Raw genomic sequence first — 18,644 nt, forward strand, 5'->3', positions numbered from 1 at the left:
GACAGACTAATATTTCCGGATAACACAAGTGGTAGCACTCTGATTGCTACTGGGATAAACGTGGCTAAAGATAGCAAATAGGGTGGACACTCCTGAGCAACCTCAACACCTCAATTAAGTTGTCATCTCAAATGGACAGATCCCTTCAGAGATTAAAGGGGTGGCACTCTGATCCACGGTGCCTGTTTCCTAGCACAAACTGTCTTCAGTTACCTTCCCGTCGAGCAAGAAATTGGTGCCTGACCTATAATGTTGACAAGCCCAAATGAGATGTTTGTGGCAGTGATGTCATTTGAGGTTGTCATTACTTTGTTCAGCCTACAGATTTGCCTGGTTCAGAACTGTCAGATGAATTGGGGTCCAGATATTTGTTGGACAACTTTCTCCTGCCTCAATTCACCTGCCCACTGAGATGGTCTTCTGAAACTTATTTTTTCCTGGGTGCCCCCACCTTCTGAGGTGTGGTAGGGGGTGACCCAGGAGGCAGCCTTTTCTGTGGTGGCTCCTCGTCTTTGGAATGCCCTCCCTAAGGAGGCCTGCCTAGATACCTCGTTACCTGGCAAAACTCACTGGGTAAAACTTCCCCGTGCCCCAAGCTTTTAAAAATTGCTAATTTAAGCCTTTTAAATCTTAGATCAGCTTCATTTTACCACAGCTGTTGCTGTACTAGTTTGTTGCTTTATAAATTTCTGCGTTACTTTGTATGTATTGCTGTTTTTATATTTGTTACTTCTTGCTACTTTTTTAGCCTCCTTGGGAACATAAACGTGTGTTAAAGGTGTGACGTATGTAAGTAAGCAAAGCTGAATTGAGTTTTGTGGACCCTCCCTCTTTAAAAAAAAAGGTTATGTGTGCTCTGCATTTCGTGCAAACATGCAAGCTCTTTGATTTTAGTCCCTCACTCCTGATGAAACTCTGACTGACTGCAGTTGTGCAGGGTTTGGAAGGAGAAACATTGAGTTTCCAAAGGCCTCTCACCATGTCTGGGTGTTGTGGTTGTGACCATAGAGCTGGTGAAACCAACTACAGTTCCCAGGGTGCAACGCAGCAATGTGCATGTGCGCAGCCCCATCAACATGTATGCACCCACACTTGGGAACTCCCTGTGTACTGACACCAAGCAGGCGCCTTCAATGAACTCTTTTCAGAGGCTGCTAAAATATTTTTGTTTAGGCAAGTGGCTTGCCACAAGCCTATCCAGACAGGTGGAATATTGACCTAGGTTTTCACGTACTACTAATTTTAATCGTTGTTTGAATGTTTTAAATAGTTGTTTTTTTAACTGTGGTGGGGTTTTGTTTTTTTACCTGATAATTTTATTGCTTTATTCTTCTTGTAAATTGCTATGAGATTTTATTACAATCCAGCAGTATATAAATCTTGTGAAATACGTGCATACATAAATCCATATAGTCAGCTCAAGGAAAATCTCAGAACCCTCGTTCTGATTGCTTGTTTTAAGCCGATTCTGATTGAAGTGCTGGGAACTTTACCCAGTGTTAATGTGCAAGTGTTTCAGTAATCAATTTCATATATATTTTTTCTACCAATAAAGTCAGGTTCTGATGAGCTGAATGAGTTGGGCATATACTAAACATAGTTGCACACATTTGTTTTCTCTCTCCATTAATCATTGAGATCCCACCCCACCCCATTCTGTGGGATGACAGAAAATGTCCACCCACACTAAAGGAAATTTGGCAAAAATTTAATGATTGCAGCATATTAGTCACAGTGTGAAAGACACATAATGTTCAATAATCTCTCTTTTCTAGCTTCCTGCCTTTGGCAAAATGGGGGCTTACATGAAGTAAATCAGGGACACAGCTTATTGCAAAAGACCTGCTGGAATGTGGAAATAAGCAAACCAGCCCTCCCCCTACAGGCAAATATCCAATAGGTTTAGAAGGGAATTTCAAAACAGGCAGTTCTAGAAATGTATTCCGAAGCGAGCCCTCTGAGGAGATGAACGTAAAAGATGATGAAGTTGGATGTTATAACTATAAAAACATGTGTGAATATACCGGAAGGAAGGGAGGAGGCTTATTCTTAGTGGTAACCGAAGGTAGAACAAGAAGCCAATTTTATAGCTGTCGGGACGATTATTAGACCATAGAGTAAGCTGCCAAAGGGCCAGCTTGAATCACCATCACCAGAAACATTCAGAGGCTTAAACATAGGAAGGAAATGAGAATAACTTCCCATTCTTTCTGATCTGGTGTGAGCAGGAAGGCCATGTGTACAAATAGTCAGCTATTAGATTAGCTTGAGGAGATGGCTAGGAGAAAACACAGCTGTGGCATTTTGGGTCAGGAAAGGAGTGGATCTTTTTGGTGATTCCTGAAATGTTTCTCCTTCTTACACCAGGACAAGGGAACCTTTTTCAGCCTGAGGGTTGTATTCCTGCAAGAGCAGTCTTCCAGGGATTGCATGCCAGTGGTGGGCAGGGCCATAGATAGGCAAGAAGTGACCAGAATGTCAGTCTTGCTTTTTTACAGCATATTACATGCAGAAGGAACTAAAAAAAGATGCTTAAGTGCACCCCCCCCAAAAAAAAGAAAAAATCTCCTAGAAGCATTCCTGTTAGCAGTAGTAGGTCAGGAAATACCAAAGAAAATTAAAAACTTATTTCTGTATGCAACGGTAGCTGCAAGAATACTATACGCAGAAATGTGGAAAGAGAAGTCAAGTCCAACAAAAGATCAATGGCTGCATAAACTAATAGGATATGTCGAACTAGGAAGTATGACAGCCAAAATAAGAAATATAGATGGAAAGACAGTAATAAGTGAGTGGGAACAACTTGAAGGGTATCTAAAATGAAGCGGTATTAAGATAAATCTACAAGCAGGGTTGACCCTATGAACAGCAGTAGATAAAACAAATGATTATGAATGGAGGGAGAAAACAATAGACAATAAAGGGAGATGTGGCAAGTCAACAGAATGTACAATAGGATGTCAAGGAAAGATAGGTTGGGAAGTGTATATATATATATATATATATATATATATACACACACACACACACACACACACATACACACACATATACACATACACATGATAGGATGAAAAACAAAAGTACATATAATATATATGGAAAATGCAACAACAACAACAACAACAACAGATTACTGTACATCCAAAAGTCAGAGATTTCTACAAACACACATACCCTCAGGCAAGCAAGGGACAACATCACAGTTCAAGGATACATTCCAGCCAGGCAAAATCCCCCCAGGAGGGTGCAAAGCTGGGCTAGTGACTTATGAAGAGTTGTTAGAGCCAGACAGAGAAGTCTGGGGCTTCCCAATACAGTTTGGCACGTTCACGTTATGCCAGTTGATGGATCTTGAGACTACCCATCCATTCTCCTTAATAAGACCTCATTTGAAAAGTGTAGCAGTTTATGTGGTAAATGTTCAGACATGGAATGGGGTCTGCACAGGGAGTTTCCTAGGGCAGGGCTCTTGATGAGCTATTCCCACCCATGTCATCCCTACTCCCATTTCACTACCATCATCCCTTCCAATAAAACAAAACACTTTTCCCCCTGCAACTGGAATGCAGTTCATTAAGGAAATATCTGTATGGCTAAAGTACATTATTTATATAGCAGTATGCTTTATGCTGCAAAAAATGTAGGCTTGTTGAATTCCAGGCTTTGGTTACATTTTTTTTTTTTTTTTAATGCACCTACCTTGCATGCAGAAAGGTTTGGTCCCTGGTTTGATCCCCCACATCTCCAGATGGGGCTGGGAAAGGCCCCTTTATGAAATCCCAGAGAGCCACAGCAGCCCATCACTGTAGTAGACAACTAGATAAACAAGTGATCAAACTATTTGGAAAACCCAAATTGCCATTTGTTCCAATTCAATGTTAAAGAACGGTTTTTCCTGGGGCAAGTGGTAGGGACAGAGAATCCACAGACCTGTTTCTAGAAAGTTCAGGGAGGGAGAAGGTAAGTGTGCATGAGCCCTTAGGATAAGGCAGCTTCCTGTGTTACATCCTCAGCTAGTCATAAAGGATACACAAAGTTAATTTACATTGTATCAGACAATTGGTTTGTCTGGACTGAACCCAGGCTCTTGTGAATGCAAACCACTATGCTCTTGCAATCCCTTCTGGGTCATGGGAACATGCAAAAAAGGATGTGTTTTCTGGTATGGTGCTAGAAAATGCTAATGCAGAACATACCTTAGGCTCATTCAGGCATTTGCCTGCATATATAAAGGTAAAGGGACCCCTGACCATTAGGTCCAGTCATGACCAACTCTGGGGTTGCAGCGCTCATCTTGCTTTATTGGCCGAGGGAGCCGGCGTACAGCTTCTGGGTCATGTGGCCAGCATGACTAAGCCACTTCTGGTGAACCAGAACAGCGCACGGAAAAGTTGTTTACCTTCCTGCCAGAGCGGTACCTATTTATCTACTTGCACTTTGACGTGCTTTCAAACTGCTAGGTTGGCAGGAGCAGGGATCGAGCAATGGGAGCTCACCCCGTTGTGGGGATTCGAACCGCCGACCTTCTGATCGGCAAGTCCTAGGCTCTGTGGTTTAACCCACAGGGCCACCCGTGTCCCTTTGCCTGGATATAGGTGTGCTCAAATAGAATATGGGAACAGGGGTGCACATGCAAGCCCCGCCCACAGTGTCCTCGTTCACATCACCCCATCCCCAACCACCCCATCTTGCATGGGGCATCTCTTGAATGCCAACATGAGGAAGGGCAGGGAGTAGAACAGGGCAGGGGTGCACATGAGGATGTTGGGGGCAGGGCAGGCATCCCTATCCCTTCCCACACTGTGAGTGTTCATGAACATTCTTGAACTAAGTGTAAACTAGCTTTGTTCTACTTTTGTTGTTTAAAGAGGCAGCTGGTGTTTGCAGATGCTTGCCACATTGAGAAATCCGAGGGAGTTCAAATTGCATCTTTGCTTCTTTAAATTAAAAAAGCATGAATTAAGAATATCACTGTAAATCTTTTGCAATGAAAAAAAAAATTGATTGGTTTCTTTCTCTGTTTTTTGCTTTGTTTTGTTTTTGGCCAGCCAGTGTAATGCGAGAGTGGATGGTAATTAAAGCTGACAGCCCCGGCTGATTCTCCTTGTTCTGTGCAAGCCTTTGCATCTTTTATGGGAACTAACTCCCCCAAAGTGGTCGAGATAATGATAAACACTATCTCAGGTCACCTCTAGTAAGAAAGGGCCTTTGTTCCAAAAGATGCCTTTTAAGAACAAGGTGCTGCTGACTTAGAAGGCTTTTGATTTGCAGGTGCTGGGGGAATTGCTCTGCTGGGTGCTTGCTTGTTCAGTAAAGATACAGGGGTCATCCTCTTGAATTGGTTTCCTCGCAGACAAATAAAGCCCTGAAGTACCGACCACATCTCCTTTCAGACAACTAGAAGTTCTACCTTCATGAGTTAGGTGGCTTCATGTCTCATCAATAAATTACCTATTTCTACCTTCAGTTCCATCATGCAGCTATAGTTGCATCCCCTCCAAGTGACGCAAGACTCCAGGGGTACCGGCATGTACCCAGGGTTTGTTTTCTTGAGGAAGAAGATTGACAGAAACTGTGGTGTCTTTTGGATACATGGTTTTATTTGCACATATATGCAACCTGAGCATAGGTTGGAGGGACTCTCAGCATTAACACCCCAACAGATCTTGCTTCCCCATTAGGGGTCTAGTGAACTCAAAACCGCAGGTCTTGGGTCTAGCTCAGAGCAGACATGTCTCTGTGTCTCCCCAGTTTGCAGCAGCAGCCTAGTTCACCCACCCACACCTCTTGGCCTGTTGTTCTCCAGCCTAGGATGATGTACTATCAAGCCAGGTGAGGTGGGCTAATGCTCACCCATTTGTTTCTATGGCAACAGAGCTCACTTTTTAAGATGCAGGTGATGGGCACTTAACTGAGACCATAACCTTGACAGTGGTCTCTTCTAAGCTGCCTTGAGACAGACTCATGGGCCTGGAAGGGATTCATGGATATCATTCAAACTGACCCCCTATAAACCTGTACTGCTATAAATGCTCTGAATGTCCAAATCTGCAGAACAGGCTTGAAAATGCCTAGGATTGGTGAGAAGGAGGGAATTACGCTTCAAATATTGTCGTGAATGGTGACTTCTAATAGGAAATTCAGATTAACACAGCCTTCCCTAGTCTGGTGTCCTCCAGATGTTTTGGAAAACAACTGCCATCAGCCTCGGCCAGCACATGCTGCAAAAACTCCTGCAGCAAAAACCATAAAAAAAGACTTATGGCACCTTAAATACTAACAAATTCATTATGGAAAAAAATCTTGTGGACTCAGCCCCACTTTGTCAGATGCATGAATGCAAAAGCTTAGTTGGCAGATTATAATGTACAGTATAATGGAGAAAATTGTAAGGTGGGAGTTGAATGGCAGTCAGATGCCAGAATTACAGTCGGTGATAATTAGATTTCAAATGTATGCTAAATGGGCACACCTTTAATTTTTCATAGTAGAAGATTGGTTTTGAATGCTTAACTACTACACAACATACCCTCTCTTGCACTGAATTTGTGCAACTTATTGATGAAACTGGTTATGAGATGTTTTGATTATATTACACAGTGATAGCTCATGTACACTTGTAAGATTTGTTAAATGGCCAAGGTGTAATATGGAGCACAATTAAGCTACCATTGTTAAGGGGCAAAGCATAAGGAGCAAATGCCCCAGCATATACACTGAAACGTTTATTGGGGGGGGGGGTGTCATTGCCTGTGCAAATGGCTTGAATGGTTTCTGGACTGCAACCTGAAACCATAATCCCTGAAGCAGTGACAGCCCCCCCCCCCCATGCCCTTCAACCACTGGAACTCTGGCTTCATCAATTCCTGTTTGGAAACAAGATGGATCTATTTGGAGAAGTGCTCTTGCTCTTTACTCCTGTGGCTTTTAATCTTGAAGAACAACTTGACCTAATTACTTGTTTTCCTTGCAGAAGTCCAGCCCTGGCGGGAATTTTCTCATCCTGCTGGTAAAATAAAATGGGAGGTTGGGTGGGGGCTTTGCCCATGTGCTTTATTAAAGAGAATCGCCTAAAATAACGTGCTTTTAAATTAAGGGCCATCTCTTCACCTCTTCAGATAATTAGACTGGAAGTTCGGAGGGAAAGGTTAAGGGGTAAAAAAAAGTGAATACAGTAATAAATAATGATGTAGAGTTTGTGAAACACTGTCTCTTCTGCTTACTGAAAGATCGGCACCCTCTCTTTCCCTCTCTTTTCTGTAGATGAATTGCTTAATGGTGTGGTTTTCATATTTAATAAGCTTTGCAGCCATCAGGTGCAATAGCCATTGCAGGCGTTCCTCACCAAGACAAGTTTGTTCTTAGAAACATGAAATGTGTTCCCCTTTCCCCAGTTTTGTTCATTACGATTGTTGTAGAACTATTTCAGATGTATGCTGTACTGTGCATACATCTCAAATCTAATGTATAACTGATAAAATAAAAACTCCCCCAGAGAAAGAAACATGAAATGTGAAGACAGTAAAATATTGAGTCTTATGTAATATCTATTTTTCTTTTTTCTTTTAAGAAAAAAGGGGGAAGTCTGCACTATTATTATTTGTTTTTGTTATTTTACCCCTGTCACCTGCCTCCCAGCTGTGACCCACTTCTTCTCCCTTCCCTTTTTTATCCTCAGGAGAACTCTGTGAGGTAACTTAGGTTGAAAGACTGGCCCAAGGCCACCCAATGTGCCTTATGGCCAAGGATGATTTGAACCCAGGTCTCTCTCCAACATTAGATCCAAGCTTAGATTGCTACATCACACTGACTCTTGAAGTGCATGTTTTTTCATGCCCCTCTATCTACTACCTAGAAATGTGTGTTATCTCTGAAGACCTACTTAAACATAAGGACCAGGAACTTGAAGCTGACATGAAAAGATCTTGTGTTGCTCCCTTTTGTTTCAGTTGGTCTTATGCAAAGGTATTGTGAATTGCTTCATTCATCCTTGGAACGACACCATATTGTAAAATCACTGTTCTGCTTGACTGAGTGCTGGCAATAATCTACCATCCCATGCCTTGAGAAGTGGTGTGAACCTGGAGCAGAGGAAGCAACTGCCAGGCAGGCAGCTTGGGAATGAAAAGTGAAGGCCTCATGGCTTCTTGCAGCAAGGAGTTGCTCAGAGTGAGGGAGCTCACCAGAACTTCGGAGCTTTATATTAGGCTGTTATGAACCTGGAGGTGGATCCTTTGTCTTCAGGGGACAGGGGTGAGGACTCTGAAGCAGAAGGGGAAAGGCAGTCGAGGTTAGCTCCAGGTGGGCTTTCACCAGATGAGCCTGTAGTGCCAGCACCCTTCTGGCTTGAGGCTGAGGTGTTGCTGTCCTCACACTCAGAGGGCTCTGCCACTGAACTCACCCCATAACTCTTCCCTGATCTACCAGATTAGAAGACTGATGGAGCGAGTGATGGCACCTTCCATGGGCAGCCAGGCTAGTGATTGGGATGCAGATGCTGCTGCTGCTGCTGCATCATAGCTCAACTCTCTTATAGCACAGCTGGAACCCTGTCTGGACTTGCATCCAGGCTGAGCCTGGCCTTACACCAAGCCTCGCCTGAGCTCAGCACTCTGCTCACAACAGATTGGCTCCCTTGGGTCACCTGATCCCCAGGACCAGGACAATTGCTCCAGGGTGACCTTCTTGAGATCTCCAAGCAGTGTTCCTAGTGGGGAATTGGTTGGGAATTATTGCTGGGCTTCTCATTGGAATCCCATTGTGCACACAACACTTTGTTTTTTTGTTTTCTTGTTTCTGATGGCTTTATTGTTGGAAGCAATTTAGTACATGAAAGCAAACAAACTCACATCTACAAAAGTGAGTCTAAAGAGACTGGGACCTCAGCCCATGGTCAACAGAAATATCTTGGAGTCTCTTTAAATTGTTGGAGCATCATGAATTGGCCACTGAATTAGAGCTGCACTGAAAATTACTCTCTTTTTTTCATCCATCTGATGGATGGGGATAAAAGAAAACCCTCCTGAGGGACGGTGAAGGGGTGTTTGTGTGTATTTCTCTATTGTGTAGGAAAGGGTTAGAGCTTTTGTTGCTTAAACTTATGAAGCAGCCAAGTGCTTTCCAGTCCCCGCCCCTCCCCATCCTATTTAAGATAAAAGCCCCATATTACTCATAACAGCAGAAAGCTAAATTCACAGCTTCCTGCTTGCATCACTTCTTAGAACACCTTTGGAGCCATGTAACATTATGTCTCCTTGTGTTACTTGAAGGCATCCTGGGAAATGTTACTGACAGGAAGCAGTGCAAGGCTGAAGAATTGCCTCCTGAACATTTAGGAGCCTACCCCCAATGTTTGCATGGAGAGAATATTTTTGAGACCCTGGGGCTGAGGATTTTGGGCCAGCATTACACTGAACATATCTGGATAGATAGGAAATAGAGATATGGTTGAAGTTTCCTCCTCTCTCCCAGGTTATTCCTCCTCCCGTGGAACATCACACCCTTGTTTTGGGAGTGGGGCTAAGATGCATTTGCCTTATTTGGAAACAAGAACCATCTAAGTACATCTTCAACTTCCTAAAGATTGCAATATACTAATTGGATATCCTCATGGGTTTGGATGACTAGCCGCCTATTAAGATTAAAGTAAAAAATCAATAATCATTACTCACTAGTGGAAGTTCAATAGCCATTCTAAATTAAGGCCTCTCTGGGGGTGTAGGGTTAGAGAGAAAGAAATAAGCTGTTTAGATCATCCTTCCCCAACCTGGTACTTGTCAGCTATTGTGGGCAACAAACCCTGAGTTCAGGAGTTGTGGTCCAAAACATCTGGAAGGTACCAGGTTAGGGCAAGTAAGCACATAGCTTAAGGCAAAACACAAGGACCAAGTGCATTTAAGCCACTAAGCCACTGAGTTATAAGTTTGCTGAGGAAGCAATTTGGCCAATGAACAACAAACAAGCCTAGAAATTGCCTGGAATTTTGATGAAATATTTTTGGTCAGCGTGTGTGGAGATTTTAGCATGAACCACAAAGATTTGAGACTAATATTTAAACCCATGCCAGGTGATTACAGAGGTAAAGCATACCATATATATAATTGTAGCAGTTAAAGGTAAAGGTAAGGTAAAGGACCTCTGGATGGCTAAGTCTGATCAAAGGCGACTTTGAGGTGTGGCACTCATCTCGCTTCAGGCCCAGGGAGCCAGGGTTTGTCCACAGACAGATTTCCTGGTCATGTGGCCAGCATGACTAAACCACTTATGTGGGTAATGATCATAGTAAATAATTCTATAAAGTCTGTATATATCATAGTGTAGCACCCTGCTTGTGGTTAACGCTTAGCTGGAATGAAATATTCAACGCAGCAATAGAGAAATTAAAATAATAATTTATTTGTCAGACAAATAAATGAGAGACACAGTGGTATGTGGATACCAAAGCTCTGCCCACTCCAGCCCTGATGGCCAGCACTTATATTTCCTCAGCCCAGCCCCCTTGCTCCTCCTTTGGCTGCCTCTGTCCAATCAGCCTGGTTGAAATTCCTATTGGCTGTTTGCTAGAACCAATCATAAAAGATACACCCATTTCCTATTACCTTTTATGGGAGACAAAGAGCTATATTTCCTTCTATCCATAAATGGCAGACAAGTAGCCATATATCTTACATTTGCCTCGACCAGGCACCTTAATTATCAGATCATCTTTGCCCTATTGCCCTATTGCCCTATTCACTCCAAAACAGATGGCTAATGGTTTTAATTTTTATCTTAAACAGAGATCTTGGGTTCACCTTCTCACACACCATCAATGAAATAAGAATCTAACATAAGAATCTAACATTTCTTACTTTCTAAATCCTTTGCATAATTACATTTAAGCCAATATATTTCATACATAACATAGATAGATTTTTAGAAGGAAAGGAACTTAGTAAAAACAGTTTCCAAAAGCAACCCCTTAAATTTACACCCCCCTTTCAAGCCAGTTGCTGTTGCTATTAGCTCTTGCCCTTTAACCTTAGGAAGATGTGGCTCGAGTCTGATGGGAGGCACATGGTATTTCTGTTAAACAATAAATTTTACTATTTACCAACTCTTAATTGTGTTTTTGCAGCTTGATTGTATTCTGTAATTTGTAGGGTCACTGTAACCTTTGCCCCCAGCCTGTAATTTCCTTTTACAACCCTGAGGCACTGCTATAGATCAGGGGGGCCCTTGATCAAGAAGATAAACAACTGCCAGAGTACTCAGCCAGCTGCTTTATGCCTGGCATAAAACATACAAACATTTGCAAATATATTTTTAAGCTCATTTTAAAATGCAGACCTTGATCTGATGCCTCAATAGGAGCCAACTCCTAGGAGCCGTGGGGGCTTTGGGCCCCCACAATATTTCATTCAAGTTGGTATCCCTGGTATATATATATATATATATATATATATATATATATATATATATTTATATAAGATATTTATTAAAATTTTCAGTGTTACAAAGTAAAATAAAAGCAGAAGAAAATACAAAATAAAAATAGTTAACAAAGTAGAAAAAGAAAAAAAAACAAACCCCTTCCAACCATACGAATACAAATTCAAAAATAAGAAAAAGAGACAGAAAAAAAATACACCACAGACAATTAAGAACATTTAAAAACAAATTCATTATTCTCAAATCCTCAACTGTCATTACCTTCTTTCTTTTACCTCCTCCTCCTCCCTTTCTTTGTATCCTAGTTATTAATTATCCCAGCAAATCCTTTCCATATTTCATAATATTCTGTCATTACATTACCCTAAACTGTTTTAATCTTATCTTTCTATAAGAAAATAAACCTTAAAGCTTAAAACTTAAATCTTATCCTTACCAACTTCTCATAACCATAATATTCTTTCATAATTCTTTAAACATCTTTACTAAAGCCGAGTAATTTCATTCCAACATTTCTCTAACATTCATCAATTTTATAAAACAGTTCTAATGGTAGAAAAAAGAAATACAAACAGATCCAATCTTCATCCAGCGTCCCTTCCTCCTGGTTCCGGGTTTTGTCAGTCCTTATTATCCCATCGATCTAGCCCATTAACCTGGCAACCTTATATCCGAGGCCCTCAAGTCTCTTCCATGTCCCTTCCGCAGCTCTTCTTCATATTTGTAACTGTATTTTCCCTTGTCTCCTGCTCGTGGTAACTCCAGCTTGGCAATATTTTTAACCCTTCTCGACAGATCAGCTCCTTTTCCATATTCAGCACTGAATTCCATGTGGTATTTAAAAGCATGTTTCAAAGACCCTCCAAAATTAAGAGCCCCCACAAACCCAAACATCTCACGGCCCATTGCCAGATTTGAAAAGTCCAAACATCCCAGCATAGGGGGGTCAATGCAGCCCCCCATTTCCAAGCCAAACCAAACTTTTTCTTTCCAAATCTGGCTTTTTCCAAGTTCATTTGTCAAATCCGAAAACTCATATTCCTGTTGGGCCTGTTCTGTCAGGACACACTCCTGATTTAATTCCTGGGTGGGCTCCACATATTTTCCCACTGTCTGTTCAAAATTTCCCACTGCCTGTTCAAAATTTCTAGTCGAAGTTGCAATCAAATTCACCTTCTCATGTAACTGTTCCAGTAGGGCATTTGTTTTATAGAAAGCACACAACAAAGCTTCTGAATACATTGTCCTGCAAGGTCAAATGCCTATTCCCACGATTGTAATCTGTAACAGCTGCCGGCTCCCTGGAGTTGGTTACAGTTTCACAGTCTCCCTCTAGGGGGAAAACTTCTATTTGTTCTTGCAACAAAGTTTCCCTTTTTGAGATACCTTGTCAATATTTATTCCTTTAAAATGCGAAGGGGAACAGTGGAATCACTGTGTTTCTCTTCTTTTAGCTATCTGTCAAAAACGTTTGTCTCTGGTCAATGAACTTCAAACGTCAGTCCTGACACCCCGCTCCAGGATCAGGACGGAGGAAAGTTGCTTTACTTTAAACTCACTTTAAACAGTCCAAAAAAGATCCCCCTTCTTCTCCTGCTGTCGAAGGGGGGTTCCACAATTTTAAATGATGAAATCCAATCCTTTAAAGGTGATTTTCTGAGCTCTAGTTTACATTGTCTTTGCTTTATTCTGTCTACAAAAGAACGGAAGGCTGACTTCCTGTTTAGACCTTCCCGTTCCGTACCAAATTGAAATAGATTTTTAAGATCCAATTCCTTTCTGCTCACAAGTCCCCATTTAATGTCCAGTTGTTCAAAGTCTAAGTACTCATGGGTGCTTATTTTAGAGTCCAAATTGTCCCAGGAAAAAGGCAGCACTCTCCAGCAACGGCTATGCGGCTTCACTCCACGGAAATAGCAGTTGACTCACTGCACCGCGCCACTTCCCCCTCTTCACTTCAGAGCCCTTTAGTGGGTTCCTTAGCGAGTTGGGGGGGCGCTAAAGGTGCCCGCCGAGTCCCATGGTCACAGGCTTCATCCACCTGTGATTTTTAGAAGGGTCCCCGCTTCGCCGTAGCGGAGAAGACCCGTTTCCCGCGGAGCTACTCCCTCCAGTTCAGAGGGAGTTCGCCATTGCCGATGGCGCCACCCCGGAAGTCCTGGTATCCCTGGTATATATTAATACTTCATCTTGGAAAGTAGACCCAGATCTTTTCAGTCTGTCTGGAGCTTGGCAGGGTTATGTGGGGTGATAGGATGTCATCATATTGGGTGTCAAGCATCCTTGTTATCTTTGATTGACAGTGATTGGGAGATGCACAGACTGATGACATGTCGCCATTTATAGTATTAATAGGGCACATTAGCAGAGCATTTAACCCATCATAGGATCGTTATATGGCTTCCATTTTTATGCTTTATAAATAACATTAATGAACTGCATAAGACCCAGATAACGTATGCCCCTATGAGACAATGCTACCTAAAAATATGCGACTCTTACTTCCCTTTGCAAGATCTATTTTATTTTGACATCTGAAAAAGTGTACTAAACCTTCTGTTCATATTCCAACTGCAGTATGTGCTCCACACATCCATTTTTATTTGTTACTTTAAGCTTGTTTTGTCAGTATATTGTTATTTCTGAAAGCTCAACAAACCCATCTTTTAAAAAATATACAGGTCACATTGTGAGGAAGGGAGGGCAAAGGGCCATGGAGTGGTGGTTCCTCCATGTGTTTTACAGTGCCCAGTTCCTTCCTGAGGGTGGGAGCACTTGCCTCCTGTTGCACTGGAAACTTATATTATGTTAAGCAGCAAGAGAGACTTTTCTCCCCTAAAGTACGCCCTTGAGCTAAGCAGCTACTTGAGTTCTGTGTGTCTTTACCTATAATTAAATAGCCCATTATGTTAGGCATTAAAGCTTCATCACCATTCTTTTTAGCCCTATGGAGATCACAGTCTTCTGTTGTAAAAATTAACAGTTATCAATCAATGGACTCATTTAAGATATGTATCTCATAGTGATCTTCTTGCTCATCATATTCAAGTCGTGTCCTCCATTGCCTCTTTCTCCATGCAGCAATTGATTCTTTCTTAGCTGTGGCTGAGATGGCCATTAGGGCTCTATGCTGCACCCAGACTCTCTGAATTGGAATCTGTAGAATCACAACTGGGTTGAACATGAATGAAAGGATAGCTGTTCAATCAGCTGCTGAGCAAACTATTCAGGAAGGAGAAGCTTCTGGTAGGACTTCAGCTGCCTTGGGAGGCCTGCATAAGGATGTGTGAATTCCCAAGAAATTTCCCTTCTCTCATCTAACTACTCTAACTTCCCTTGAAATTCCTCAGGGCTTCCCCACCAAGTGGACACAACCCTATTGGGAATAAACCAGAACATAAATTTCAGATAGGTGTGGGTACATGCACCAAAACGCGCGCGCACACACACACACACACACACACACACTAAAGAGGCATTAAAGCAGATTGAGCAACTAGATCAAGACGTGAGAAGTTATGCAATTTCTAGTCACACAACCAAGTTTTCAGGCATCAATTCCCGACATGCATAGTTTTCAGCGCAGATCAATAGCAGACAGCCACTGCCACAAACATTCCTTTGCATCGCGTATTAATTTATCCCCCTGGGTCTTTGCATTGGGTTCTGAGATCAGCACAGATGCATCATCTGCCAGAGATTGCCTTCTAAGCAATTAGTCTAATTAAAAGGCAAAGTGTTTCTTTTACTAGTTTTATATCACCCCAACCCAAGCCAGAAGCCCCACCCACACAGAATAGTTCTAGATTTATTTTGGGTCGGGGAACGTAATGATTTAAAGGCTCTTTGTGTCATTCTTAAGGGAGGATTAGTGCATTGTGACAGAAAGGTGGCATTACCCTGTTTGAACATATGAAGCTGCCTTCAGCAGAATCAGACCATTAGTCCATCTCAACCAATACCTGCCTAGCTCAGATAATCTACACCATGGTAGATTGTATTTTCATGAATGAGCTGTACTTTGGGTTCCTCTTTCCATTCTCCATGCGTGAGGAAAGGAGAGTAAAATCACCCATTTGCACTTCACACTAAACTAATTTTAATTTACATATGCAGGTGGGGAATTGCAGTTTATGAGTTTTAAATGTGGAGAAAGGGCAGACCGTGGGTACCAAAATAGACCCAGGCAAAGGTTGCAGTGTGTTCCTGCCAGGGGTAGAGGAAAGGGGGTGCAGTTGGGGCGGTCTGACCCAGGTGTCACTACCGAGGGGGGTGAAAAAATGCTGGGTGGCAGTCACTGCTGGGCCTGCAGCATGCCCGAGCCACATGTCTTTCCTGGGAGTGACATGGTGGCTTGGGCACCTGCAGGCTCCGCGCTGCCCCAAACAGTCCGCCTGCCACCTCCCCCTCAACTGTAGGGTGGCTGAGTGGGAGGAGGCAGGCAGACTCCTCGGAGGCCCCACAAAGCATCCTGCCCTGGCTGGCCCCACCCTGTGGTGGCTGGCCCCGCCCCCACAGGCATCTGGCTCCACCCCTAGGCGCAGGGCACACATGCCGCCCCAGGCACCTGATCGGCTTGCTCTGCAGCTGGTTCCTGCATACTGGGGAATGTCTGCAACATGCAGGGAATTACTGAGGACCTCCCCACCCCACCCCAATGGCTGTTCATGTGGCATGCAAAGTGGCAGGAGAGTGCAGGTGCCATTTCTCAGTACTCTACTTATGTTATTTCGTTAGCCCAGAGGTGGGGAATCTTTTTCAGCCCAGGGGTTTATTCCCCTCTAGGTATCCTTCTTCATGCCATTGTTGGGCAGGGTCAGAGCAAGGAATGCACATTTTGCCTTTGAACAATAGGCTCGTCTATATGCACACCTACCATTGTATCCTCCATCCAGTCAATTAAGATGCATTGTCAGAATCCAAGGAAACATTCCAGCTTGGCAAAAACACTCAAGGAGGATGCAGAGCAAGACCGTTGGGAGGCAGGGCGTGGAGAAAGGGTGTGTGTTGTGGGAGAGTCCTAAGCACCAGTTAGAGTAGCCTAGAGGACTGCATTTGTCCCCTGGGCCTGAGGTTCTTCACATCTGGCATTAGCTCTATCCACACATTAGCTCAGCCTTTCTCAAGCTTGGGTCTGCAGATGTTGCAGAACAACAACTCCCATCATCCATAGGCAGCAGGGCAGCAGTCAAGGGTGATGGGAGTGGTAGTCCAACAACATATGGGAACCCAAGGTTAAGAAGCCTGCATTAGCCACATGAAGGGTGGGAGTATAAGGGATCCTCACTCCAAAGTTCAACCTACACAGCTGGTATCACCCACCTGACCATACATCAGCAAAGGTATGGAGGGTGAGTTAGCTGGACTGGGGTAGACTCATCCACTCAGTTAGGAAACCTGAATTATTAGAGCTCCGGGTCACCTATGCAAGGTTCTGAACCTCTAAACACATGGTATGGTGAGGTGGGTGGGGTAGGGGCAGTGCCAGGATGCATGGTACACCTTCCCATCCATCTGTTACTTCTTCATGCAGAGGGTTAACTGCTGAATTGGTCTATTATCTCAGACGCATCCTCAGTAGATTATTCTGGTGATTGTACTTGGTTGCATATTGATTTGGTGATTTGTTCTTGCAATGAGAGCCGAAAACCACAGTCTCTTCAAGGGCAGAATATGTGGGGTTTCTTGTCATTGCCTTCTTCTTTTTTATGCTGTTCTTGAAACACGGAATTGGTCTTAGAATGCCAATAGCATATAACTAATGTGACACTGTCTCTAATAAAATGTCTGAAATGGACTTTGGTTAAAAGTAATTGGATTCTGTAATAGCTCTTATCGCATTAATGTTGTTTGCACTGTTCTGGTTAAGGCCATTAATTTTGCTCTCATATACCCCAATTTTCAAGGGTGCTTGTGACTATTAGGTAAACATTTGTTTCCGACAGAATCCTTGATGGCTTGGCCAAGAGTTCCCTCATTATTATTAATTCCCTATCCCCCTCCAAGAAAAAATATTCATTGCAATCCTTTTTTTCTCTCCTTTTGTTAAAAAGTGAATATATAGTATTGAATAAATGAGTAGAGAGTTGTGTGGTTTCATGTTTAATTGGATCATCAATAGGATGCTTAATGCTGTATGGAAATACCAGTGCCATTTTAGTGCTCCCAAAAGTGAGCCATGGATAATGTCTCTGTGTGTTTTTTCGTGGCCTATCTCAATATGTTTTTGTTTCTTTTTCTTGTTGACTTCAGCCACATTCACACCATATAGTTTGAGCACTACAATGCCACCTTGAGAAGAGATTGCTTCCCACAAAGAATTTTGGGGTCCATGATTTAATGGTGAATGCCTTTGCACAGGGAACTCTGGAAATTGCAGCTCTGTGAGGGGAATAGGGGATCTCCTAACAACTCTCAGCACCCTTAACGAACTACAACTCCCAGAGTTCTTTGATATGAATATATGGTGTGAATGTGGTCTTAGTCAAGAGAAACCATAATTGCTCAAAGTATCTGCCTCTAAGAGCAGTGATACCATTGAGCAGTATTTTCCTGCATTCAGAACTGGATTCAGGCTCTGCCTCTGCTAAACATATAAACAACTTTATTTATTTATTTTAAAAAATGTATGGACTCCTGACCAGTAGATGGAATCGTTCCCTGCATGTTGATATCATGATGATTTCAAATTTACAATGCAACCTTCCTACCCAAAGGAGTCAAGGACAGCTCCTGATAATAAGATGTCATAGAAACAATTTAATACATCACAACAACATGATACATATATTAGTTAAAACCAGGTATGTATAAATGATGAGGTGTGAGGAGGAAGGTCGGTGGGGTATTTTTCCTTTTACTGATTTCTATATGTTTTGGAAAGTGCTTTGTCTGTCTGTTCTCTCTGCATTTGGACCCCTCTTGAGAAGGTTCCCAAGATGGAGGAGCTGTCTTTCATCCATGTTTCAATGCCACTGGATGCCATTTTGAATCAGGATGGCAGGCAAAATCATTCCAAACAGCACTGATCAGAATAGCTCTGAAGGTGTTGTCAACCAATTAGGTGTGACAGTTCCCGAGATTGAATCTGTATGAAAGGATACATCCTCATGCTATATTGAATCAAGATGGCAGAACTTTTAGGAATTCTTGAGCAATGCTGAATCATTCTACTACCGTAGTATATTTTGTCCCTCTCCCTTAAAATTCTC

The 18,644-nt window shown here is 42.7% G+C and overlaps 1 protein-coding gene across 4 annotated transcripts in view; it reads left to right on the forward strand.

The window, feature by feature from the left end:
* The window catches only part of CSMD2 (CUB and Sushi multiple domains 2), a 501,247-nt gene that overhangs the window by 243,846 nt on the left and 238,757 nt on the right, over positions 1-18,644 (forward strand). The gene's annotated exons all lie outside the window — the stretch shown is intronic.

The sequence above is a fragment of the Podarcis pityusensis genome (genome assembly GCF_964106645.2).
Source record: "Podarcis pityusensis genome assembly, chromosome: 8".
Lineage (NCBI taxonomy): Eukaryota > Metazoa > Chordata > Lepidosauria > Squamata > Lacertidae > Podarcis > Podarcis pityusensis.